General features: G+C 47.3%; 1 protein-coding gene across 2 annotated transcripts in view; it reads right to left on the bottom strand.

The window, feature by feature from the left end:
- Window positions 1–27,500, bottom strand: part of LOC128696463 (caspase-1-A) — a 130,760-nt gene that overhangs the window by 15,471 nt on the left and 87,789 nt on the right. For both annotated transcript variants that reach the window (XM_070094768.1, XM_070094769.1), the window contains 2 exons: window positions 9,070–9,168; window positions 4,574–4,776 (listed from right to left, as the gene is read on the bottom strand). The gene's annotated coding sequence lies outside the window, so the exon portion shown is untranslated. The remainder of the gene's footprint in view (window positions 1–4,573; window positions 4,777–9,069; window positions 9,169–27,500) is intronic.

Here is a 27,500-nt window from a genome sequence, read left to right as displayed (position 1 = left end):
TGACATACTGGCCTCTGTTTTACAAGTAACTTCCCGAGCAGGAGCTGGGTACGCTCCTGATATACTGGCCTCTCTTTATAAGCTAGTCCCTGAGCAGGAGCCATTAGGTGCCTGTTCACTTCCTGACATATTGGCACTTATGCCTTCTCCACGCCATGTTTTTACTTGATGTTTAACTCTTTTCCTTCTAGATCTGTTTTATCTTTTCATATGTGTTACCTTTTACCAGGAGCTATTTCCTGGTTAGAATTTTCTGTTACTAGAGGTACACTCATGGCTCCTTTACTTCCATTGCATTCTAGTTAGACAATGCTTTTATTTAATCTTCGGAAAATGAACAAAATGTATAATTTTACATTTCCTACCATATTTTATTAATGTTATATATTCATTTTATATTTTCCCCTCTTGATTATTGGAAATTATGATTTGGTAACCTGATTTAAGGACTTTATGCATAAATAAAGTATACTCTGTTTTAGTGTTTTTCAAACGATTAACAGGCCTCCTGTGTGGTGCGAAATGGGAGTCTCATCGGATAATAGGGATCATGGGTAACAATTGTTGCTGAAAGACTAATGTATACATGATGTTTTGAGTATCAGACAGATCGCCGAAAATCTGAGCCTAGCAAAGTTAATTGTTGGTCGGATTCTCAAAACTGACTGCAGGATTGTTTCACCATTTTGAGCTAGCTATTGTATCTTTATATCTTCATAGCTGCTGTTTCCTTATGTCTAGAAAGCTATTTGTAGCCTTGAATTAGGAAGCTGCATCACCTTTGTGTCTAGAGGGTTCCTGTACCCTTGAGTTTGGAGGGATGATGTAGCCTTTTGTCTTGAACACTGGTTAACCATGTGTCTGAAGGAATGTTGTACATGTTTCTGGAGAACAGCTGTACCTTTGTGTCTGGAGGTCTGCTGAACATTTGTGTCTGGAGAGCTGTTGACCACTTGTGTCTGGAGAAATGTTGACCACTTGTGTCTGGAGAGCTGTTGACCACTTGTGTCTGGAGAGCTGTTGACCACTTGTGTCTGGAGAAATGTTGACCACTTGTGTCTGGAGAGCTGTTGACCACTTGTGTCTGGAGAGCTGTTGACCACTTGTGTCTGGAGAGCTGTTGACCACTTGTGTCTGGAGAGCTGTTGACCACTTGTGTCTGGAGAGCTGTTGACCACTTGTGTCTGGAGAGCTGTTGACCACTTGTGTCTGGAGAAATGTTGACCACTTGTGTCTAGAGAGCTGTTGACCACTTGTGTCTGGAGAGCTGTTGACCACTTGTGTCTGGGGAGCTGTTGACCACTTGTGTCTGGAGAGCTGTTGACCACTTGTATCTGGAGAGCTGTTGACCACTTGTGTCTGGAGAGCTGTTGACCACTTGTGTCTGGAGAAATGTCGACCACTTGTGTCTGGAGAGCTATTGACCACTTGTGTCTGGAGAGCTGTTGACCACTTGTGTCTGGAGAGCTGTTGACCACTTGTGTCTGGAGAGCTGTTGACCACTTGTGTCTGGAAGTGTTGACCACTTGTGTCTGGAGAGCTGTTGACCACTTGTGTCTGGAGAGCTGTTGACCACTTGTGTCTGGAGAGCTGTTTACCACTTGTGTCTGGAGAGCTGTTGACCACTTGTGTCTGGAGAGCTGTTGACCACTTGTGTTTGGAGAGCTGTTGACCACTTGTGTCTGGAGAGCTGTTGACCACTTGTGTCTGGAGAGCTGTTGACCACTTGTGTCTGGAGAGCTATTGACCACTTGTGTCTGGAGAGCTGTTGACCACTTGTGTCTGGAGAGCTGTTGACCACTTGTGTCTGGAGAGCTGTTGACCACTTGTGTCTGGAGAGCTGTTGACCACTTGTGTCTGGAGAGCTGTTGACCACTTGTGTCTGGAGAGCTGTTGACCACTTGTGTCTGGAGAGCTGTTGACCATTTGTGTCTGGAGAGCTGTTGACCACTTGTGTCTGGAGAGCTGCTGACCACTTGTGTCTTGAGAGCTGTTGACCACTTGTGTCTGGAGAGCTGGTAACCACTTGTGTCTGGAGAGCTGTTGACCACTTGTGTCTGGAGAGCTGTTGACCACTTGTGTCTGGAGAGCTGTTGACCACTTGTGTCTGGAGAGCTGTTGACCACTTGAGTCTGGAGAGCTGTTGACCACTTGTGTCTGGAGAGCTGTTGACCACTTGTGTCTGGAGAGCTGTTGACCACTTGTGTCTGGAGAATTGTTGACCACTTGTGTCTGGAGAGCTGTTGACCACTTGTGTCTGGAGAGCTGTTTACCACTTGTGTCTGGAGAGCTGTTGACCACTTGTGTCTGGAGAGCTGTTGACCACTTGTGTTTGGAGAGCTGTTGACCACTTGTGTCTGGAGAGCTGTTGACCACTTGTGTCTGGAGAGCTGTTGACCACTTGTGTCTGGAGAGCTGTTGACCACTTGTGTCTGGAGAGCTGTTGACCACTTGTGTCTGGAGAGCTGTTGACCACTTGTGTCTGGAGAGCTGTTGACCACTTGTGTCTGGAGAGCTGTTGACCACTTGTGTCTGGAGAGCTGTTGACCACTTGTGTCTGGAGAGCTGTTGACCAATTGTGTCTGGAGAGCTGTTGACCACTTGTGTCTGGAGAGCTGCTGACCACTTGTGTCTTGAGAGCTGTTGACCACTTGTGTCTGGAGAAATGTTGACCACTTGTGTCTGGAGAGCTGTTGACCACTTGTGTCTGGAGAAATGTTGACCACTTGTGTCTGGAGAGCTGTTGACCACTTGTGTCTTGAGAGCTGTTGACCACTTGTGTCTGGAGAGCTGTTGACCACTTGTGTCTGGAGAGCTGTTGACCACTTGTGTCTGGAGAGCTGTTGACCACTTGTGTCTGGAGAAATGTTGACCACTTGTGTCTGGAGAGCTGTTGACCACTTGTGTCTGGAGAGCTGTTGACCACTTGTGTCTGGAGAAATGTTGACCACTTGTGTCTGGAGAGCTGTTGACCACTTGTGTCTGGAGAGCTGATGACCACTTGTGTCTGGAGAGCTGTTACCACTTGTGTCTGGAGAGCTGTTGACCACTTGTGTCTGGAGAAATGTTGACCACTTGTGTCTAGAGAGCTGTTGACCACTTGTGTCTGGAGAGCTGTTGACCACTTGTGTCTGGGGAGCTGTTGACCACTTGTGTCTGGAGAGCTGTTGACCACTTGTATCTGGAGAGCTGTTGACCACTTGTGTCTGGAGAGCTGTTGACCACTTGTGTCTGGAGAAATGTCGACCACTTGTGTCTGGAGAGCTATTGACCACTTGTGTCTGGAAAAGTGTTGACCACTTGTGTCTGGAAAAGTGTTGACCACTTGTGTCTGGAGAGCTGTTGACCACTTGTGTCTGGAAAAGTGTTGACCACTTGTGTCTGGAAAAGTGTTGACCACTTGTGTCTGGAAAAGTGTTGACCACTTGTGTCTGGAGAGCTGTTGACCACTTGTGTCTGGAAAAGTGTTCACCAGTTGTGTCTGGAGAGCTGTTGACCACGTGTGTCTGGAGAGCTGTTGACCACTTGTGTCTGGAGAGCTGTTGACCACTTGTGTCTGGAAAAGTGTTCACCACTTGTGTCTGGAGAGCTGTTGACCACGTGTGTCTGGAGAGCTGTTGAATCATTTAGTCTAGAGGGTTGATCTTTCGTTGTTTCTGGTGAGTTGATGCATCTTTGTATGTAGCGCGCCTCTGCTGTGTTCGGAGGGCTGCTGTACCTTCATGGTTCCTTCTCCAGTGTGTCTGTACGGTTGCTGCCTCAGTATCTGAAGGATTCCTGCACCATTGTCTCTGTAAGACTGCTGTTCCAATGCGTTTGAAGGGCTGTCTAGAGGACTGCTCTACCATTCATCCAGACACTCTGGTGTCTGGATGAATGCCTCACCAATACAACTATGCCCTTTTATTTGGAGGGCTGATGTTCCTTTTTCTTTGGAGGGCTGCTGCAAAGTTGTGTCTAGAGGGTTACTGTACCCTTGTATCTGAAGAGCAGTTGAACTGTTGCCTCTTTAGAGGTTTTGAAATTATGTCTGGTGGAGTGACGTCCCACTGTTTCAAGAAGACTGCTGCACCTTTGTTTCTGGAGGGCTTATGTACATTTTTATCTAGAAGGCATTTTTACTCATGTGTCTAGATGGTTCCTCAACCATTGTATTTTAAGGGCTTCTCTACCCTTGTGTCTGGAGGACTGCTGAATACTAGTGATTCAAGGACTGCTGTACCTTTGTGTTTGGATACCTGAGGTACATGTAAAATGTATCTGGAAAGCCGCTTCAGCAGTGTGTCCTGTTTGGTTGCTCTTCAACTGTGTACCTTGGTATCTGGAGGGCTTGTACACTTTCGTGTTTTAAGAGCAAATTACCACTTGTTCTCGAAAGCATATTTTTTTCCTTATGTTCAGAAAGCTCTTACACCCTTTTTTCAGAGAGCTGTAGCACCCTAGTGACCATAGAGCTTCTACTCGCTTGTGTGAAGAGCTACTACAAACACTTGTGTTCAGAGGACTGCAACACCATCTACCGACTTGAAAGACATTTTAAACTATTATAATCGGATGATTATTAGTTACTTACGTTTAACTGCTGTTGCTGCGAGAGTTCTTGCTGCGTCAGATTGGTTAAGTATTCTTCCACTTCACCGAAACCCTTTCTATGTGCTACATCCTGCGCGAGACATCCACTGTTATCCCTCGCTAATGCATCTACCCCTTCCTTTATTAACCATTTCGCAGCATCTAGTTTATTGCCGAATGCAGCGAAGAACAGAAGACCTGCACCTGATGGAAGAGGTCATTGGTCAGTAAAGGTCACAATACCTGTCTGCAGGTACTGGGGAATTAGTAAGGAATGTATGATGTAATCATCACTTGCTTCTGTAGCGTTTTAGTGTTCATGCTCAAAATATTTAAATAGAATGTTCTACGTCACAATGAGGATAACAGGAAATAGAAACGTTGCTTGTGAGGTGAGAGTATCAAATAGAAAATAACTTCATTTCAGGGAGAAACATAAAATAGAAGAAAGTTAAAAGGATAGATTTCAAAGTAGGAAATCGTTTTTCTGTTCTCCATGATGAATGTGTTTCGGTGGTAAGTGAGAATAAGTTAATTAACTCCTCTAGTAATAAAGGTGAGAATGGCCTCATGGACCGTGCTTTTTGAAACAGGGATACGAAGGTGTTTCCCTGAAGCTGGTGTTGGTGTAAGAGTCAATAGATTTGTTAATATCATGTCAGGAAATCGAAACAAGTCCTTAATCTTCCTTTGTGCCGGGTGATATTGGGAAGAGTAGGTGACAGAAGCTGTTAGTTAAGTATAGAACAGCTATAGATCTAATTAGGTCGAAGGTAGCTATCTCGACCATATTATGTATTTTTTCTGTAAATTCTGGCTAGATAAGCACTGCTCAGACATTTTCGATGGCAAACATGTCATTTATGCAAGAGATGGGGTACATCTCTCTGAAGCAGGAGTGGCAGCATTAGCTAACTCTGTCGAGGAGGCCAGTGCTAAGTTGAATAGAACTATACAGTGACAAAAGATAACAGGTGGGTGTATGTGGGAGAAGCAAGTGGATTGCAGCATTTGGAATGAAAGAGGCAAAATTTGCCCACTTACCTCAGGAAAATACTGAAAAAAACTTGATTGGTCATGGCATAGATTCTAAAAAAAAGCGCAGGAACTGGTCAACAAGCGAAAATATAAGTAGACGAGTTGAAGTTAATTGCTTGTACGGGAAGCAAAGGTATTATTGCAGTGAAAACTCACACCTACCAACACCCATTCATAAGAACATAAGAAAGGGGAACTGCAGCAGGCCTACTGGCCCCTGCGAGGCAGATTCAAGTCACACCTGCTCAAGAAGTCACACCTGCTCAAGAAGTCACACCTGCTCAAGAAGGTTAGATAAATACTGCAGCGCGCGTATTTATCTAACCTATTTTCAAAGTTACTCGGGAGTTTGTTTCACACATCTTCAGCCCATCAGACCAACACTCTCCTATATCCTTTCTAAGTCTAATTTTTTCTAGCTTGAACCCATTCCTGCGAATCTTCTCATAGATATTTTTAGCACGTTATTTACACCGCCTTTATTTATTCCTGGTTTCCATTTATACACCTCTCTTGCATCTCTCCCTAATTATATGTCAGAAATAAATGGTATAAAATACCGACACAATGGAAAAATAAACACATAAGCAATATAATGTGATCCTTTTTTGACAATGTTTCGCCCACACAGTGGGCTTTATTAAGTCACAAACATGGGATCACATTTGTCATCCTTCGATGTACGTTTTCCAATGCATTTATATCCATTCTGTAATTCGGTGACCAGAACTGTGCAACATAATCTAAATAAAGCCTAACCACAGTTATCTAGAGACGAAAAATTATCTGAGGACTCCTGTTATTTATACTTCTTGATATGAAGCCAAAAATTCTATTCGCTTTATTGTGAACACTTAAGCACTGTTGTCTTGGCTTTAGATTACTGCTAATCAGAGCTCCTAAATCTTTTTTTTTTTCATTCAGAATGATTAAGATCTACAGTATTTAGTTTATAAGTATCATGGTTATTAAACTGCATCTGACACTTCTCCAACCACTGCATCAGTCTATTCAGACATTCCGTATCGATCAAATGTCCTCGTCAGAATTAATCCGACGGCCTATTTTGGTGTCATCGGCAGACTTGCTTATGTCACTGTTTATTCCCTCATCTATGTCGATTATGTGTATTGTGAACAATGAAGGGCACAGCACTGATCCCCTGTGGAACACCTCTTGTGATGCACCCCCACTCGGATTTCTCCCTATTTATGTAAACTCTCTGTTGCTTATTTGTCAAACACTCATTAATCAAGGAAAAATTTCTCCTCCTATTCACTGTGACTATACTTTTCTCAACAGTCTCCGATGTGGAACTCTATCAAAAGCCTTACTGAAGTATATATAAAAAATAACGTTTTCATTTCTACGTCCTTAAATACCTGTTTCTAAAATGTTATTAAATTCGTCATGCAGTGACGCCCCTTTATAAATCCTTGCTGAGATTCATTGATCAATTTATGCCTTTTAAGATGGCTTCGAATAACCTCGGCAATTACTGATTCCATAAATTTTCCCACAATGGAAAATAAGCTAATTGATCTATAATTTGAAGCTGAGGGCTTGTCTCATTCTTTGTATCACATTTGCCATTTTCCACTTATCCGGCATTATTCCAGTTTGTATTGATATGTTAAAAAGACTAGCCATTGGTCTGCTACGTTCCTCTTTACATTCCTTTGTAACCCTTGAGAACAGTTGACCAGGGCCCGGAGATTTGTTAGGTGTTAATCTATCTATTTGTCTTAGAGCCATGTCACCAGAGACGATTACTCATTGTTAGGGAGGATACTAGCTCACTAAGTGTTAGGAAGGTTACTAACACTCATTGATAGGGAGGATACTAGCTCACTAAGTGTTAGGAAGGTTACTAACACTCATTGTTAGGGAGGATACTAGCTCACTAAGTGTTAGGAAGGTTACTAACACTCATTGATAGGGAGGATACTAGCTCACTAATTGTTAGGAAGGTTACTAACACTCATTGATAGGGAGGATACTAGCTCACTAAGCGCTAGGAAGGTTACTAACACTCATTGATAGGGAGGATACTAGCTCACTAATTGTTAGGAAGGTTACTAACACTCATTGATAGGGAGGATACTAGCTCACTAAGCGCTAGGAAGGTTACTAACACTCATTGATAGGGAGGATACTAGCTCACTAAGCGCTAGGAAGGTTACTAACACTCATTGTTAGGGAGGATACTAGCTCACTAAGTGCTAGGAAGGTTAATAACACTCATTGTCAGGGAGGATACTAGCTCACTAAGTGCTAGGAAGGTTACTAACACTCATTGTTAGGGAGGATACTAGCTCACTAAGTGCTAGGAAGGTTACTAACACTCATTGTTAGGGAGGATACTAGCTCACTAAGTGTTAGGAAGGTTACTAACACTCATTGATAGGGAGGATACTAGCTCACTAAGTGTTAGGAAGGTTACTAACACTCATTGATAGGGAGGATACTAGCTCACTAAGTGTTAGGAAGGTTACTAACACTCATTGATAGGGAGGATACTAGCTCACTAAGTGTTAGGAAGGTTACTAACACTCATTGATAGGGAGGATACTAGCTCACTAAGCGCTAGGAAGGTTACTAACACTCATTGATAGGGAGGATACTAGCTCACTAATTGTTAGGAAGGTTACTAACACTCATTGATAGGGAGGATACTAGCTCACTAAGCGCTAGGAAGGTTACTAACACTCATTGATAGGGAGGATACTAGCTCACTAATTGTTAGGAAGGTTACTAACACTCATTGATAGGGAGGATACTAGCTCACTAAGCGCTAGGAAGGTTACTAACACTCATTGATAGGGAGGATACTAGCTCACTAAGCGCTAGGAAGGTTACTAACACTCATTGTTAGGGAGGATACTAGCTCACTAAGTGCTAGGAAGGTTAATAACACTCATTGTCAGGGAGGATACTAGCTCACTAAGTGCTAGGAAGGTTACTAACACTCATTGTTAGGGAGGATACTAGCTCACTAAGTGCTAGGAAGGTTACTAACACTCATTGTTAGGGAGGATACTAGCTCACTAAGAGCTAGGAAGTATTAACACTTATTGTTAGGGACGATACTAGCTTACTAAGTGCTAGGAAGGTTACTAACACTCATTATTAGGGAGGATACTAGCTCAATAAGTGTTAAGAAGGTTATTAACATTCATTGTTAGGGAGGATATTAACTCACTAAGTGTTAAGAAGGTTACTAGCACTCATTGTTAGGTAGGCTACTATGTCTTAAGTATTACGAAGGATACAATTACTCAGTGATAGAAAGGCTACTAATGTACAGTATTAGGAAACTTACTACATTAAAAATTAGGAGTACGCCTAACACTTGAGACAGAAGCTGTTCAATGATGTAATGGTGTAATGCTTGCTAGTAACTGTGATAATCATTGACGATTAACAGGACAGGCTACTGATAATATAATTTCGTCTTACCTTTATTATCCGTAGTCTTCAGATCTGCTCCGTGCCGCACTAAGGTCTGGGCTACATCCAGTTTTCCCGCTTTACATGCCAGAGCTAATGGTGTTCTCCCTGAAACACCCAACGTCATAAATCGTAGAATGAATGATATTGGACTTTGTAGAAAAATGTGGAATGATAATCATACCAATAAATTCCAGAGTTATTTATTAAATAGTCTACAACAGTTAAAGAAGAAAAAATCTCAATTTATTAAAATATTAGTAATTTTATTTTTTCTGTTTTTATGCAGTGTAAATAATTATCTTATTATATGCAAATAATCCTCACATAGGCATGACACATGCGCGCACAAACACACACACACACACACACACACACACACACACACACACACACACACACTGCAATAACAGCTAGCAGTAATCAGTGGTAGTGGAACGTCAGTGAACAATACTACGAGTGATAATTAAAGTTATTAGTTAAAGAAAGTGAGAGGAAAGCCGAAATCATAATATTTCAAAGCGCAAACCGTTGGGGGTCTTAGGCGCTGTTGCCACATTGGTAGCGGTAGGCCTGAAGAAGTGACGTCTTGACAAGTTGTGTGCCATTATACATATAAAGTGAAGTGTATATAATGTGACGTGTATACTATCATCAGTGAAGAGTGAAATCGCGTGAGGAAGCGGGATGTATGAGAATATATGGTTATAAACATCACGGGTGAAGGATCTCCAAAATAGGGATTTAACGGGGCCCTCGGGCAATTTCCGCGCGCGCTCAACCAAAAATCGAAAAATTATGGAAGTTGAGTTATATATACCGAAAAAATAGCTTAACTCTTTAGCAACACAATGGTACCAGAATGAATGTTCTACGACGTTTCTACAAGAAATTATAGTCATTTATATGAGGTAAGGTGACGGTGATATTGGCAGCGAGTCTGCTCACAGCCCATATATATTTTGGAAATTTTTCCTTGTTTTTTATCGCTTTTTCTTGCATTATTCTTTCTAATATAATAACTGACTATTTGGCATCATAAAACAGAAGGCGGAGATTATCCCTAGACTATTTTTTTTTACCAATAGGAATATTTTATTACATAATATGGCACAGAAGATTTAAGAGATACATTGTTAATATAAAGGTGGCATATACGGTACATGTTGTTACATGTGTATCACCGATTATAAGGCGAAAATCCCTAGACTTAGAGCCAACCATTAATCATATGGGAACGCTCGGCAGTGTTCCCGCTCCAGGAACAGGAACTTAAAAATGGAAAAGACCCACTGTAAATAGGTACCTGGGGTTTAAAAGGCTGTTGCGAGGCGCTTCCCGAGATGGGACTGAAATTTGCTTAAATGGCTAATTGAAATGAGATGGAGAAGGATATAATCCCACCTGCATTTTTTACATGACATTTTGAAAAGGTATAACTAGAGTGTTGATTTGATCTGCCCTGCATTACCACATGCAAGCCACATATCTGGCCAGCATTACCACATGCAAGCCACATATCTGGCCAGCATTACCACATGCAAGCCACATATCTGGCCAGCATTACCACATGCAAGCCACATATCTGGCCAGCATTATCACATGCAAGCCACATATCTGGCCAGCATTACCACATGCAAGCCACATATCTGGCCAGCATTACCACATGCAAGCCACATATCTGGCCAGCATTACCACATGCAAGCCACATATCTGGCCAGCATTACCACATGCAAGCCACATATCTGGCCAGCATTACCACATGCAAGCCACATATCTGGCCAGCATTACCACATGCAAGCCACATATCTGGCCAGCATTACCACATGCAAGCCACATATCTGGCCAGCATTACCACATGCAAGCCACATATCTGGCCAGCATTACCACATGCAAGCCACATATCTGGCCAGCATTACCACATGCAAGCCACATATCTGGCCAGCATTACCACATGCAAGCCACATATCTGGCAAGCATTACCACATGCAAGCCACATATCTGGCCAGCATTACCACATGCAAGCCACATATCTGGCCAGCAGTACCCTATGCAAGCCTCATGTCTGGCCAGCATTACCACATGCAAGCCACATATCTGGCCAGCATTACCACATGCAAGCCACATATCTGCCCAGCATTACCACATGCAAGCCACATATCTGGCCAGCATTACCACATGCAAGTCACATATCTTGCCAACATTACCACATGCAAGCCACATATCTGGCCAGCATTACCACATGCAAGCCACATATCTGGCCAGCATTACCACATGCAAGCCACATATCTGGCCAGCATTACCACATGCAAGCCACATATCTGGAAAGCATTACCACATGCAAGCCACATATCTGGCCAGCATTACCACATGCAAGCCACATATCTGGCCAGCATTACCACATGCAAACCACATATCTGGCCAGCATTACCACATGCTATCTGGCCAGCATTACCACATGCAAACCACATATCTGGCCAGCATTACCACATGCAAACCACATATCGGGCCAGCATGCAAGCCACATATCTGGCCAGCATTACCACATGCAAGCCACATATCTGGCCAGCATTACCATATGCAAGCCACATGTCTGGCCAGCATTACCACATGCAAGCCACATATCTGGCCAGCATTACCACATGCAAGCCACATATCTGGCCAGCATTACCACATGCAAGCCACATATCTGGCCAGCATTACCACATGCATGCCACATATCTGGCCAGCATTACCACATGCAAGCCACATATCTGGCCAGCATTACCACATGCAAGCCACATATCTGGCCAGCATTACCACATGCAAACCACATATCTGGCCAGCATTACCATATGCAAGCCACATATCTGGCCAGCATTACCACATGCAAGCCACATATCTGGCCAGCATTACCATATGCAAGCCACATGTCTGGCCAGCATTACCACATGCAAGCCACATATCTGGCCAGCATTACCACATGCAAGCCACATATCTGGCCAGCATTACCATATGCAAGCCACATGTCTGGCCAGCATTACCACATGCAAGCCACATATCTGGCCAGCATTACCACATGCAAGCCACATATCTGGCCAGCATTACCATATGCAAGCCACATTTCTGGGCAGCATTACCACATGCAAGCCACATATCTGGCCAGCATTACCACATGCAAGCCACAAATCTGGCCAACATTACCACATGCTATCTGGCCAGCATTACCACATGCAAACCACATCTGGCCAGCATTACTGCAAACCACATATCTGGCCAGCATTACCACATGCAAGCCACATATCTGGCCAGCATTACCACATGCAAGCCACATATCTGGCCAGCATTACCATATGCAAGCCACATGTCTGGCCAGCATTACCACATGCAAGCCACATATCACATATCTGGCCAGAATTACCACATGCAAGCCACATATCTGGCCAGCATTACCACATGCAAGCCACATATCTGGCCAGCATTACCACATGCAAGCCACATATCTGGCCAGCATTACCACATGCAAGCCACATATCTGGCCAGCATTACCACATGCAAGCCACATATCTGGCCAGCATTACCACATGCAAACCACATATCTGGCCAGCATTACCACATGCAAGCCACATATCTGGCCAGCATTACCACATGCAAGCCACATATCTGGCCAGCATTACCACATGCAAGCCACATATCTGGCCAGCATTACCACATGCAAGCCACATATCTGGCCAGCATTACCACATGCAAGCCACATATCCATTTTAATTAATTCTGGTTTTGTCTGGCAACTGAAGTATACCTGGAGTTTCGGGGATCAACGCCCCCGTGGCTCGGTCTGAGACCTAGCCTCGTGGTGGATCAGGGTCTGATCAACCAGGCTGTTACTGCTGGCACAGGCAAATTGACGTACGATTCACAGCACGGATGGTCAGGTACTGACTTTAGGTGCCTCACCAGTGTTTTTTCTATTGTTTGGTTGGAATTTGTCATATACCCTGATAAAGTTTACTTTCCTAAAGTTTTCCATATCTGAGTAGTTGAAATTTCTCTTCATTGAACTTCATATTGTTTTGAATGGCCCATTTGAAGATTTGGGTGACATCCGCCTGGAGTCTTGCCACTGTCATGGCAATCCGGGTGTCATCCGCAAAAGACAGGGAACTATGGCTTACATCTCTGTCAGATAAGAGGATGAGGAATAGGATGGGAGTGAGTACTGTGCCTTGTGGAACACAGCTTCTCACCGTAGCTGCCTCACACTTTACTGTTTACTATTACTCTTTGTTTTCTATTTGTCAGGAAGTTATAGAACCACAAACCAACTTTTTCTGTTATTCCTTTATCACGCATTATGTGTGCTGTTACACCATGGTCACACTTGTTGAAAACTCTTGCCAAATCTGTGTATACTACATCTGTATTTTTTTTTTATCCTCTACAGCATCCAGGAAATTTAGACAAATTTAAGTGTTTCTATAAAGCTTAACATCTTACTAAATTTATTTTTACTTAGAATATTAAAAATTTAACGAGATTCAGTATATACCGAAATACAAGAGCGGCAATCACAGTGCTGGAGGCTAAAGATCACGTCGTTTCATAAGAGCTTTTAGCTAATAAATTCATCTGTGTAAGAGAAATCATGTCAGATGATTTTACCTTTGGGAAAAACGTGAGTAACAAATCAGCTTGTTCCATCTGTCCCTATTGTCCTCTCAGTACCTTTAAATTTTACATTCGCCTAAAAGGTAACATTATAGAGCAGCAGCAGTGATACACTTGTGAACTTGTAATCAACAACATGTTGTAACCACCCACAGGACAGGAAGGGTAGGAGGGAGTGGAGACGGGAGAGACAGAATAGGGAGACAAGAAGTAAGGGACGGATGGATGAAGGGTAAGTGCCAAAGCGTTTCACATTAATTGTTTACTTCTCATGCACATTTTATTATCGTCCTCTGTACGTCCCTCTGAAAATGTCAGTACAGTACGTTACCTCGCATTCTGCCATCGCAACAACTTTCTACCTGCCCAGCCTCCTGTATTTTTATGTACCTAGTCTTCTCTGGTTATAATTTATTTTTTTCAAATCCAAAGAATACCTATCTGCCATTTTCTCTCTCTCTCTCTCTCTCTCTCTCTCTCTCTCTCTATATATATATATATATATATATATATATATATATATACATATACATATATATACATATATATATATATATATATATATATGCTCCTCCTACTCCTCTTTAAACAATGCTCTTTCAAGAGCAGGATTCACTTCCTTTATCAGCTCAGTTAAAAGTCTTTCCAAACATTATCTCTCAAGAACTGTAGTAGAGAAAAAGTTACTCTTTCAGTAACAGATATATATTTTTCAAGACTGAAAGAACAGTTTTTTACAAAATTGAGAAACAGATTTAAATGCAGATGTGTTGCTTCATCTATAATCTATGCCGAAATGAGGCAGTTTAAATCTTCCTTACCACCAGAAGTGATAAATGTTTTACATGATGGCAGGATTGCTAGTGTCTTTTTTCTGTCTCAAACACGCGGGGATAACGGGTATATCTTGCTACTTCTACTTACACTTAGGTCACACTACACATGCATGTACAAGCATATATATTTACATACCTATCTGGGTTTTCTTCCATTTTCTTAATAATTCTTGTTCTTTATTTCCTCTTATCTCCATGGAAAAGTGGAGCAAATTTAGTCCTCCATAAGCATGTGTGTCGTGAGAGGTGACTAAAATGCTGGGAGCAATGGGCTAGTAACCTCTTCTCTATACATTAAATTTAAAAAAGACATCTCGTCATCCAGTGGCTTTATTGTAGACGTCTCGCCATCCAGTGGCTTTATTGTAGACGTCTCGCCATCCAGTGGCTTTATTGTAGACGTCTCGTCATCCAGTGGCTTTATTGTAGACGTCTCGCCATCCAGTGGCTTTATTGTAGACGTCTCGCCATCCAGTGGCTTTATTGTAGACGTCTCGTCATCCAGTGGCTTTATTGTAGACGTCTCGCCATCCAGTGGCTTTATTGTAGACGTCTCGTCATCCAGTGGCTTTATTGTAGACGTCTCGCCATCCAGTGGCTTTATTGTAGACGTCTCGCCATCCAGTGGCTTTATTGTAGACGTCTCGTCATCCAGTGGCTTTATTGTAGACGTCTCGTCATCCAGTGGCTTTATTGTAGACGTCTCGTCATCCAGTGGCTTTATTGTAGACGTCTCGTCATCCAGTGGCTTTATTGTAGACGTCTCGCCATCCAGTGGCTTTATTGTAGACGTCTCGCCATCCAGTGGCTTTATTGTAGACGTCTCGCCATCCAGTGGCTTTATTGTAGACGTCTCGTCATCCAGTGGCTTTATTGTAGACGTCTCTCCATCCAGTGGCTTTATTGTAGACGTCTCGTCATCCAGTGGCTTTATTGTAGACGTCTCGCCATCCAGTGGCTTTACCAATACAGATTCTAGGACTTGAGGACTTTTCCTCGAAATTAAAATTTATACAATTATGTGCATTTTTTAAAATATACGAACGTCTGTATATTATTGTTGTTTTACGTCTACTGCCAAGACTCAGTCTCAGTACTGCCAAGACTCAGTCTCAGTACTGCCAAGACTCAGTCTTAGTACTGCCAAGACTCAGTCTTAGTACTGCCAAGACTCAGTCTCAGTACTGCCAAGACTCAGTCTCAGTACTGCCAAGACTCAGTCTCAGTACTGCCAAGACTCAGTCTCAGTACTGCCAAGACTCAGTCTCAGTACTGCCAAGACTCAGTCTCAGTACTGCCAAGACTCAGTCTCAGTACTGCCAAGACTCAGTCTCAGTACTGCCAAGACTCAGTCTCAGTACTGTCAAGACTCAGTCTCAGTACTGCCAAGACTCAGTCTCAGTACTGCCAAGACTCAGTCTCAGTACTGCCAAGACTCAGTCTCAGTACTGCCAAGACTCAGTCTCAGTACTGCCAAGACTCAGTCTCAGTACTGCCAAGACTCAGTCTCAGTACTGCCAAGACTCAGTCTCAGTACTGCCAAGACTCAGTCTCAGTACTGCCAAGACTCAGTCTCAGTACTGCCAAGACTCAGTCTCAGTACTGCCAAGACTCAGTCTCAGTACTGCCAAGACTCAGTCTCAGTACTGCCAAGACTCAGTCTCAGTACTGCCAAGACTCAGTCTCAGTACTGCCAAGACTCAGTCTCAGTACTGCCAAGACTCAGTCTCAGTACTGCCAAGACTCAGTCTCAGTACTGCCAAGACTCAGTCTCAGTACTGCCAAGACTCAGTCTCAGTACTGCCAAGACTCAGTCTCAGTACTGTCAAGACTCAGTCTCAGTACTGCCAAGACTCAGTCTCAGTACTGCCAAGACTCAGTCTCAGTACTGCCAAGACTCAGTCTCAGTACTGCCAAGACTCAGTCTCAGTACTGCCAAGACTCAGTCTCAGTACTGCCAAGACTCAGTCTCAGTACTGCCAAGACTCAGTCTCAGTACTGCCAAGACTCAGTCTCAGTACTGCCAAGACTCAGTCTCAGTACTGCCAAGACTCAGTCTCAGTACTGCCAAGACTCAGTCTCAGTACTGCCAAGACTCAGTCTCAGTACTGCCAAGACTCAGTCTCAGTACTGCCAAGACTCAGTCTCAGTACTGCCAAGACTCAGTCTCAGGAAAAGAGTTGCTTCTACATTCTAAGTAAATACAGTTATTATTTACCAAGCTTCGTGAATTCAGATCTGTGCTAGAGTTGTAGCAACTTTGTCTATGATTGTATCTCTGCATTATATTGTGTGTAAACCAGACACTTGCGCAACATTTGGGAAGGTTTATTGTGCAGACGTTTCATAAACGCTGTACAAGTGTTTCAATTATCAACTTGTCAGTTTTTTTAAACCTGACAAATTGATAATTAACGCATAACGTAAGTGAGTGTAACACAATTAATGTTGATTTCTGTAGTCTGGTCTGGGAAACTGAAGCAAGGATCCCAGAATTCAACATTCCCTCTTCGGGTGAACATACATTACGATATTTAACACCATGACCGGTGTGATACACTACGTTGTGATTAATGTAGCCTCAGTCTAAGCACTAGACTGCAGTCCATATTAATTATAACAGTCCATTTAACCACTCACTTTGATCATTACAGCCTTACGAAGGTGTAAGGTTGTTGTGATCGATCATAACACAAACTATAATTATTTTGAGATACCAGTCTATTGTTAGTGAAACTGAGCAGGAAACATTGTCAGAGTATCTGAGGTGTGGCAGCAACTCAAGCACCAAGATCTTACCTCAAATAATTATGATAATAAAACTAAAACGCACAATCAATAATTATGATAAGAATACAAAGTATGTACACTCAGATTTATGTACCTCCGTACATGAACTCTACACACACACACACAAACACATACACACACACACACACACACACACACATACGCACAAACACACACACACACACACACACACACACACACACACACACACACACACACACACACGCGCGCGCGCTCACACATTCATTTAGTTGGATTTGGCTAAATTAAACTATGCTTGCTATAATAAGGTTTTCTAAGGTGCTTTTAGAAAAAAAATATATATCTTTAAACGTATAAGAGAAAATTTCAGAAAGGACTTAATTTTAAATGAGTTCTTGCTAATTAACCAGTTTTACCTATTCGGCACCACATATATTTACTAACTGATCTCGTTCCAAGGATTCCAAGTTTGGAATATTTCAGGAAATCTTCAAATTCATGGTTGTTGAGATTAAACTAATGGTTATCATCCTTTTATATAATGAATCTTCAAGAAGCTGGACAGTTATTCTGCCTAAGATGCATCAGTCTGTAAATATTGAAGTTGTTCACAAGTAAACTTAAACGTGATTTAACATGAATAAAAAAATCACACTATTACACTCACTGGTGGTGAGGGTGATGACTGGTGGTGATGGTGGACTGGTGGTGAGTGTGATGACTGGTGGTGATGGTGGACTGGTGGTGAGGGTGATGACTGGTGGTGATGGTGGACTGGTGGTGAGGGTGATGACTGGTGGTGATGGTGGACTGGTGGTGAGGGTGATGACTGGTGGTGATGGTGGACTGGTGGTGAGTGTGATGACTGGTGGTGATGGTGGACTGGTGGTGAGGGTGATGACTGGTGGTGATGGTGGACTGGTGGTGAGGGTGATGACTGGTGGTGATGGTGGACTGGTGGTGAGGGTGATGACTGGTGGTGATGGTGGACTGGTGGTGAGTGTGATGACTGTGGTGATGGTGGACTGGTGGTGAGGGTGATGACTGGTGGTGATGGTGGACTGGTGGTGAGGGTGATGACTGGTAGTGATGGTGGACTGGTGGTGAGGGTGATGACTGATGGTGATGGTGGACTGGTGGTGAGGGTGATGACTGGTGGTGATGGTGGACTGGTGGTGAGGGTGATGACTGGTGGTGATGGTGGACTGGTGGTGAGGGTGATGACTGGTGGTGATGGTGATGACTGGTGGTGAGTGTGATGACTGGTGGTGAGGGTGATGACTGGTGGTGATGGTGATGACTGGTGGTGATGGTGATGACTGGTGGTGATGGTGATGACTGGTGGTGTTGGTGATGGACTGGTGGTGACTGTGATGGACTGGTGGTGAGGGTGATGACTGGTGGTGATGGTGATGGACTGGTGGTGAGGGTGATGACTGGTGGTGATGGTGATGGACTGGTGGTGATGGTGATGGACTGGTGGTGACTGTGATGGACTGGTGGTGAGGGTGATGACTGGTGGTGATGGTGATGGACTGGTGGTGACTGTGATGGACTGGTGGTGAGGGTGATGACTGGTGGTGATGGTGATGGACTGGTGGTGAGTGTGATGACTGGTGGTGATGGTGATGGACTGGTGGTGAGTGTGATGGACTGGTGGTGACTGTGATGGACTAATGGTGAGGGTCATGGACTGGTGGTGAGGGTGATGGACTGGTGGGGACGGTGAAGGACTGGTGGAGAGGGTGATGGACTGGTGGTGAGTGTGATGACTGGTGGTGACTGTGATAGACTAGTGGTGAGGGTCATGGACTGGTGGTGAGGGTGATGGACTGGTGGGGACGGTGAAGGACTGGTGGTGAGGGTGATGGACTGGTGGTGAGTGTGATGACTGGTGGTGATGGTGATGGACTGGTGGTGAGTGTGATGACTGGTGGTGAGGGTGATGGACTGGTGGTGACTGTGATGGACTGGTGGTGACTGTGATGGACTAGTGGTGAGGGTCATGGACTGGTGGTGAGGGGGATGGACTGGTGGGGAGGGTGAAGGACTGGTGGTGAGGGTGATGGACTGGTGGTGAGTGTGATGGACTGGTGGTGAGTGTGATGGACTGGTGGTGACTGTGATTGACTGGTGGGGAGGGTGAAGGACTGGTGGGGAGGGTGATGGGCTGGTGGTGAGGGAGATGGACTGGTGGGGAGGGTGATGGGCTGGTGGTGAGTGTGATGGACTGGTGGTGAGGGTGATGGACTGGTGGTGAGGGTGATGGACTGGTGGTGAGGGTGATGGACTGGTGGTGAGGGTGAATGACTGGTGGGGAGGGTGAAGGACTGGTGGGGAGGGTGATGGGCTGGTGGTGAGGGTGATGGACTGGTGGTGAGTGTGATGGACTGGTGGTGACTGTGATGGACTAGTGGTGAGGGTCATGGACTGGTGGTGAGGGTGATTGACTGGTGGGGAGGGTGAAGGACTGGTGGGGAGGGTGATTGACTGGTGGGGAGGGTGAAGGACTGGTGGGGAGGGTGATGGGCTGGTGGTGAGGGAGATGGACTGGTGGGGAAGGTGATGGGCTGGTGGTGATGGTGATGGGCTGGTGGTGAGGGTGATGGACTGGTGGTGAGGGTGATGGACTGGTGGTGAGGGTGATGGACTAGTAGGGAGGGTGAAGGACTGTGTTTCCAGAAGTCCATCTGTGTCCCCTCAGATGAACTCCCTTCCACACTTCCCTTCCAGGTGATGGACTGGTTTTGAGGGTGATGGACTGTTGCTGAGGGTGATGGACTGGTGATGAGGGTGATGGACTGGTTGTGATGTTTGTGTGTGTGTTTGTGTGTGTGTGTGTGTGTGTAGCCTGGTGGTGAGGGTGATGGACTGGTGGTGAGGGTGATGGACTAGTGGTGTGGGTGGACTGGTGGGGAGGGTGATGTTCTAGTTGTGATGGTCTGGTGGTGAGGGTGATGGACTAGTGGTGTGGGTGATGGACTGGTGGGGAGGGTGATGGACTAGTGGGGAGGATGATGGTCTGGTGGGGAGGGTGATGGTCTGGTGGTGAGGGTAATGGACTGGTGGGGAGGGTGATGGACTGTTGCTGAGGGTCCATCTGTGTCCCCTCAGATGAACTCCCTTCCACACTTCCCTTGCTAGTGATGGACTGGTGGTGAGGGTGATGGTCTGGTGGTGAGGGTGATGGACTGTTGCTGAGGGTGATGGACTGATGGTGAGGCTGATGGACTGGTGGGGAGAGTGAATGACTGTGTTTCCAGAAGTTCATCTGTGTCCCCTCAGATGAACTCCCTTCCACACTTCTCTTGCTAGTGATGGACTGGTGGTGAGGGTAATGGTCTGGTGGTGAGGGTGATGGACTGGTGGTGAGGGTGATGGACTAGTGGTGAGGGTGATGGACTGGTGGTGAGGGAGATGGACTGGTGGTGAGGGTGATGGACTAGATGAGAGGGTGAAGGACTGTGTTTCCAGAAGTCCTTCTGTGTCCCCTCAGATGAACTCCCACACTTCCCTTCCTGGTGATGGACTGGTTTTCAGGATGTTGGCCAGGTTTTGAGGGTGATGGACTGGTGGTGAGGGTGATGGACTGATAGTGAGAATGATGGACTGTTGCTGAGGGTGATGGACTGGTGGTGATGTTTGTGTGTGTGTGTGTGTGTTTTTCCTTCCCCTAGTTTCATGACTCCAGAAGTCCATCTGCGGGCCCTCAGATGAACTCCCACACTTCCCTTGTTGGTGATGGACTGGTGGTGAGGGTGATGGATTGGTGGGGAGGGTGATGGTCTGGTGGTGAGAGTGATGGACTGCTGGGAAGAGTGAAGGACTGTGTTTCCAGAAATCCATCTTCCACACTTCCCTTGTTGGTGATGGACTGGTGGTGAGGGTGATTGACTGGTGGGGAGGGTGATGGTCTGGTAGGGAGGGTGATGGACTGGTGGGGAGGGTGAAGGACTGTGTTTCCAGAAGTCCATCTGTGAGGGTGATGGTCTGGTGGGGAGCGTTATGGACTAGTGGTGTGGGTGGGCTGGTGGTGTGGGTGGGCTGGTGGTGAGGGTGATGGACTGGTGGTGAGTGTGATGGACTGGTAGGGAGGGTGAAGGACTGGTGGTGAGGGTGATGGACTGGTGGTGAGTGTGATGGACTGGTAGGGAGGGTGAAGGACTGGTGGTGAGGGTGATGGACTGCTGGGTAGAGTGAAGGACTGTGTTTCCAGAAATCCATCTGTGTCCCCTCAGATGAACTCCCTTCCACACTTCCCTTGTTGGTGATGGACTGGTGGGGAGGGTGATGGACTGGTGGTGAGGGTGATTGACTGGTGGGGAGGGTGATGGTCTGGTGGGGAGGGTGATGGAGTGGTGGGGAGGGTGAAGGACTGTGTTTCCAGAAGTCCATCTGTTTCCACACTTTCCTTGCTAGTGATGGACTGGTGGTGAAGGTGATCGTCTGGTGGTGAGGGTGATGGACTGTTGCTGAGGGTGATGGACTGACGGTGAGGGTGATAGACTGGTGGGGAGGGTGAAGGACTGTGTTTCCAGAAGTCCATCTGTGTCCCCTCAGATGAACTCCCTTCCACACTTCCCTTGCTCGTGATGGACTGGTGGTGAGGGTGATGGTCTGGTGGTGAGGGTGATGGACTGGTGGTGAGGGTGATGGATGTGGGTATACTGATGGTGAGGGTGATGGACTGATGGTGATGGACTGGTGGTGAGGGTGATGGACTGATGGTGATGGACTGGTGGTGAGGGTGATATACTGGTTGTGAGGGTGAAGGACTATGCTTCCAGAAGTCAATCTGTGTCCCCTCAGATGAACTCCCTTCCACACTTCCCTTGCTGGTGATGGACTGGTGGTGAGGGTGATGGACTGGTGGTGAGGGTGATGGACTTGTGGTGAGGGTGATGGACTGGTGGTGAGGGTGATGGACTAGTGGTGATGGTGATGGACTGGTAGTGAGGATGATGGACTGGTGGTGAGGGTGATGGACTGGTAGTGAGGGTGATGGACTGATGCTGAGGGTGGACTAGTGGTGAAGGTGGTGGACTGGTGATGTGATGTGAGGGTGTTTGCTTCCCCTAGTTCCATGTCTCCAGAAGTCCACCTGAGGGCCCTTCCACACTTCACTTGTTGGTGATGGTGTTGTGGTGAGGGTGATGGTGGTGAGGGTGATGGTGGTGAGGGTGATGGACTGGTGGTGAGGGTGATGGACTGGTTGTGATGGTGATGGATTGGTAGTGAGGGTGACCGACTGGTGCTGAGGGGGATGGACTAGTGGTGAAGGTGGTGGACTAGTGGTGAGGGTGATGGACTGGTGGTGATAGTGATGGACTAGTAGTGAGCGTAATGGACTGGTGGTGAGGGTGATGGACTGGTGGTGAGGGAGATGGACTGGTGGTGGTGGTGGTCGTGTATGTGTGTGTGTGTTTCCTTTCCCTAGTTCCATGTATCCAGAAGTCCATCTGCGGGCCCTCAGATGAACTTCCTTCCTCACTTCCCCAGGTTCAGCAGGTGTTGGCCCCTCCCCAGTGACCTTGCTGGATGTTAACTTGGTCTTGTCTACCTGGTCTACTGTCCAGGTGGGTGGAATTACAGGAGGGGACACACAGAAATCTGCGTCCTGTAATTACACCCACCAAGACAGCCTGGAACAGTGGACCAGCCAGACGAGACTGAGCTGCCTCCCAACTCGGCCACCAAGCTGAGGTTACTGATATAAAATCTTGGACTTCTATTTATGTTTCATATCGTGTTTGTTCATTTCTTTCGTATTTTACTTAATTAGCTGTATAAGTGTTATAATTTGTCCATATGTCTACAAATAAGCACATTTATGTAACTTTCCATGAACGAACACACACACACACACACACACACACACACACACACACACACACACACACTGGTGGTGAGGGTGATGGTCTGGTGGTGAGGGTGACGGACTAGTGGTGTGGGTGGACTGGTGGTGAGGGTGATGGACTGGTGGGGAGGGTGATAGACTGGTGGCGAGGGTGATGGTCTGGTGGTGAGGGTGATGGACTAGTGGTGTGGGTGGACTGGTGGCGAGGGAGATGGACTGATGGTGATGGACTGGTGGTGAGGGTGATGGACTGGTGGTGAGGGTGATGGACTTGCTGGGAGGGTGATGGACTGGTGGTGAGGGTGACGGACTGGTGGTGAGGGTGATGGACTGGTGGGGAGGGTGATGGTCTGGTGGTGAGGGTGATGGACTGGTGGGGAGGGTGAAGGACTGTGTTTCTAGAAGTCCATCTGTGTCCCCTCAGATGAACTCCCTTCCACACTTCCCTTGCTGGTGATGGACTTGTAGTGAAGGTGATGGACTGGTGGTGAGGGTGATGGACTGGTGGCGAGGATGATGGTCTGGTGGTGAGGGTGATGGACTGGTGGTGAGGGTGATGGACTGGGGGTGAGGGTGATGGACTGGTGGGGAGGGTGATGGTCTGGTGGGGAGGGTGATGGTCTGGTGGTGAGTGAGATGGACTGTTAGGGAGGGTGAAGGACTGCTTCCAGAAGTACATCTGTATCCCCTCAGATAAACTCTCTTCCACACTTCCCTTGTTGGTGATGGTCTGGTGGTGAGGGTGATGGACTGCTGGTGAGGGTGACGGACTGGTGGTGAGGGTGATGGACTGGTGGTGAGGGTGATGGTCTGGTGGTGAGGGTGACGGACTAGTGGTGTGGGTGGACTGGTGGTGAGGGTGATGGACTGGTGGTGAGGGTGATGGACTGGTGGTGAGGGTGATGGTCTGGTGGTGAGGGTGATGGACTAGTGGTGTGGGTGGACTGGTGGTGAGGGTGATGGACTGATGGTGATGGACTGGTGGTGAGGGTGATGGACTGTTGGTGAGGGGTATGGACTGGTGGTGAGGGTGATGGACTTGCTGGGAGGGTGATGGACTGGTGGTGAGGGTGACGGACTGGTGGTGAGGGTGATGGACTGGTGGGGAGGGTGATGGTCTGGTGGTGTGGGTGATGGACTGGGGGGGAGGGTGAAGGACTGTGTTTCCCCTCAGATGAACTCCCTTCCACACTTCCCTTGCTGGTGATGGACTTGTGGGGAAGGTGATGGACTGGTGGGGAGGGTGATGGACTGGTGGTGAGGGTGATGGACTGGTGGCGAGGATGATGGTCTCGTGGTGAGGGAGATGGACTGGTGATGAGGGTGATAGACTGGGGGTGAGGGTGATGGACTGGTGTGGAGGGTGATGGTCTAGTGGGGAGGGTGATGGTCTGGTGGTGTGGGTGATGGACTGGTGGTGAGTGTGATGGACTGGTAGGGAGGGTGAAGGACTGCTTCCAGAAGTACATCTGTGTCCCCTCAGATGAACTCTCTTCCACACTTCCCTTGTTGGTGATGGTCTGGTGGTGAGGGTGATGGACTGCTGGTGAGGGTGATGGACTGGTGGTGTGGGTGATGGACTGGTGGTGAGTGTGATGGACTGGTAGGGAGGGTGAAGGACTGTGCTTCCAGAAGTACATCTGTGTCCCCTCAGATGAACTCTCTTCCACACTTCCCTTGTTGGTGATGGTCTGGTGGTGAGGGTGATGGACTGCTGGTGAGGGTGATGGACTGGTGGTGAGGGTGATGGACTGGTGGTGAGGGTGATGGACTAGTGGTTAGGGTGATGGACTGGTGGTGAGGGTGATGGACTGGGGGTGAGGGTGATGGACTTGTGGTGAGGGTGATCGACTGGTGGGGAGAGTGATGGACTGGTTGTGAGGGTGATGAACTGGTGGGGAGGGTCAAGGTCTATGCTTCCAGAAGTCCATCTGTGTCCCCTCAGATGAACTCCCTTCCACATATCCCTTGCTGGTGATGGACTGGTGGTGAGGGTGATGGACTGTTGCTGAGGGTGATGGACTGGTGGTGAGGGTGATGGACTGGTGGTGAGGGTGATGGACTAGTGGTTAGGGTGATGGACTGGTGGTGAGGGTGATGGACTGGGGGTGAGGGTGATGGACTGGTGGGGAGGGTGATGGTCTGGTGGGGAGGGTGATGGTCTGGTGGTGTGGGTGATGGACTGGTGGTGAGTGTGATGGACTGGTAGGGAGGGTGAAGGACTATGCTTCCAGAAGTCCATCTGTGTCCCCTCAGATGAACTCCCTTCCACACTTCCCTTGTTGGTGATGGACTGGTGGTGAGGGTGATGGACTGGTGGTGAGGGTGATGGACTGGTGGTGAGAGTGATCGACTGGTGGGGAGAGTGATGGACTGGTGGTGAGGGTGATGGACTGGTGGTGAGGGTGATGGACTGGTGTGGAGGGTGATGGTCTAGTGGGGAGGGTGATGGTCTGGTGGTGAGTGTGATGGACTGTTAGGGAGGGTGAAGGACTGCTTCCAGAAGTACATCTGTATCTCCTCAGATGAACTCTCTTCCACACTTCCCTTGTTGGTGATGGTCTGGTGGTGAGGGTGATGGACTGCTGGTGAGGGTGACGGACTGGTGATGAGGGTGATGGACTGGTGGTGAGGGTGATGGTCTGGTGGTGAGGGTGACGGACTAGTGGTGTGGGTGGACTAGTGGTGAGGGTGATGGACTGGTGGTGAGGGTGATGGACTGGTGGTGAGGGTGATGGTCTGGTGGTGAGGGTGACGGACTAGTGGTGTGGGTGGACTGGTGGTGAGGGTGATGGACTGGTGGTGAGGGTGATGGACTGGTGGTGAGGGTGATGGTCTGGTGGTGAGGGTGATGGACTAGTGGTGTGGGTGGACTGGTGGTGAGGGTGATGGACTGATGGTGATGGACTGGTGGTGAGGGTGATGGACTGTTGGTGAGGGGTATGGACTGGTGGTGAGGGTGATGGACTTGCTGGGAGGGTGATGGACTGGTGGTGAGGGTGACGGACTGGTGGTGAGGGTGATGGACTGGTGGGGAGGGTGATGGTCTGGTGGTGTGGGTGATGGACTGGGGGGGAGGGTGAAGGACTGTGTTTCTAGAAGTCCATCTGTGTCCCCTCAGATGAACTCCCTTCCACACTTCCCTTGCTGGTGATGGACTTGTGGGGAAGGTGATGGACTGGTGGTGAGGGTGATGGACTGGTGGTGAGGGTGATGGACTGGTGGCGAGGATGATGGTCTGGTGGTGAGGGTGATGGACTGGTGGTGAGGGTGATGGACTGGGGGTGAGGGTGATGGACTGGTGTGGAGGGTGATGGTCTAGTGGGGAGGGTGATGGTCTGGTGGTGTGGGTGATGGACTGGTGGTGAGTGTGATGGACTGGTAGGGAGGGTGAAGGACTGCTTCCAGAAGTACATCTGTGTCCCCTCAGATGAACTCTCTTCCACACTTCCCTTGTTGGTGATGGTCTGGTGGTGAGGGTGATGGACTGGTGGTGAGGGTGATGGACTGGTGGTGAGGGTGATGGACTGGTGGTGAGGGTGATGGACTAGTGGTTAGGGTGATGGACTGGTGGTGAGGGTGATGGACTGGTGGTGAGGGTGATGGACTGGTGGGGAGAGTGATGGTCTGGTGGGGAGGGTGATGGACTGGTGGGGAGGGTGATAGACTAGTGGATAGGGTGATGGACTGATGGTGAGGGTGATGGACTGGGGGTGAGGGTAATGGACTGGTGGTGAGTGTGATGGACTGGTGGTGAGGGTGATGAACTGGTGGTGAGGGTGATCGACTGGAGGGGAGAGTGATGGACTGGTGGTGAGGGTGATGAACTGGTGGGAAGGGTCAAGGTCTATGCTTCCAGAAGTCCATCTGTGTCCCCTCAGATGAACTCCCTTCCACATATCCCTTTCTGGTTATGGACTGGTGGTGAGGGTGATGGACTGGTGGTGAGGGTGATGGACTGGTGGTGAGGGTGATGGACTGGTGGTGAGGGTGATGAACTGGTGGGGAGAGTGATGGACTGGTGGTGAGGGTGATGAACTGGTGGGGAGGGTCAAGGTCTATGCTTCCAGAAGTCCATCTGTGTCCCCTCAGATGAACTCCCTTCCACACTTCCCTTGCTAGTTATGGACTGGTGAGGGTGATGGACTGGTGGTGAGGGAGATGGACTGGTGGTGGTTGTGTGTGCTTGTTTCCCTAGTTCCATGTCTCCAGAAGTCCATCTGCCGGCCCTCTGATGAACTCCCTTCCACACTTCGTTTGTTGGTGATGGTTTTGTGGTGAGGGTGATTGTCTGGTGGTGAGGGTGATGGTCTGGTGGTGAGGGTGAT

The sequence above is a fragment of the Cherax quadricarinatus genome, chromosome 47 (assembly GCF_038502225.1).
Source record: "Cherax quadricarinatus isolate ZL_2023a chromosome 47, ASM3850222v1, whole genome shotgun sequence".
In the NCBI taxonomy this organism is placed as follows: domain Eukaryota; kingdom Metazoa; phylum Arthropoda; class Malacostraca; order Decapoda; family Parastacidae; genus Cherax; species Cherax quadricarinatus.
This window is presented reverse-complemented; position numbering and strand designations above follow the sequence as displayed.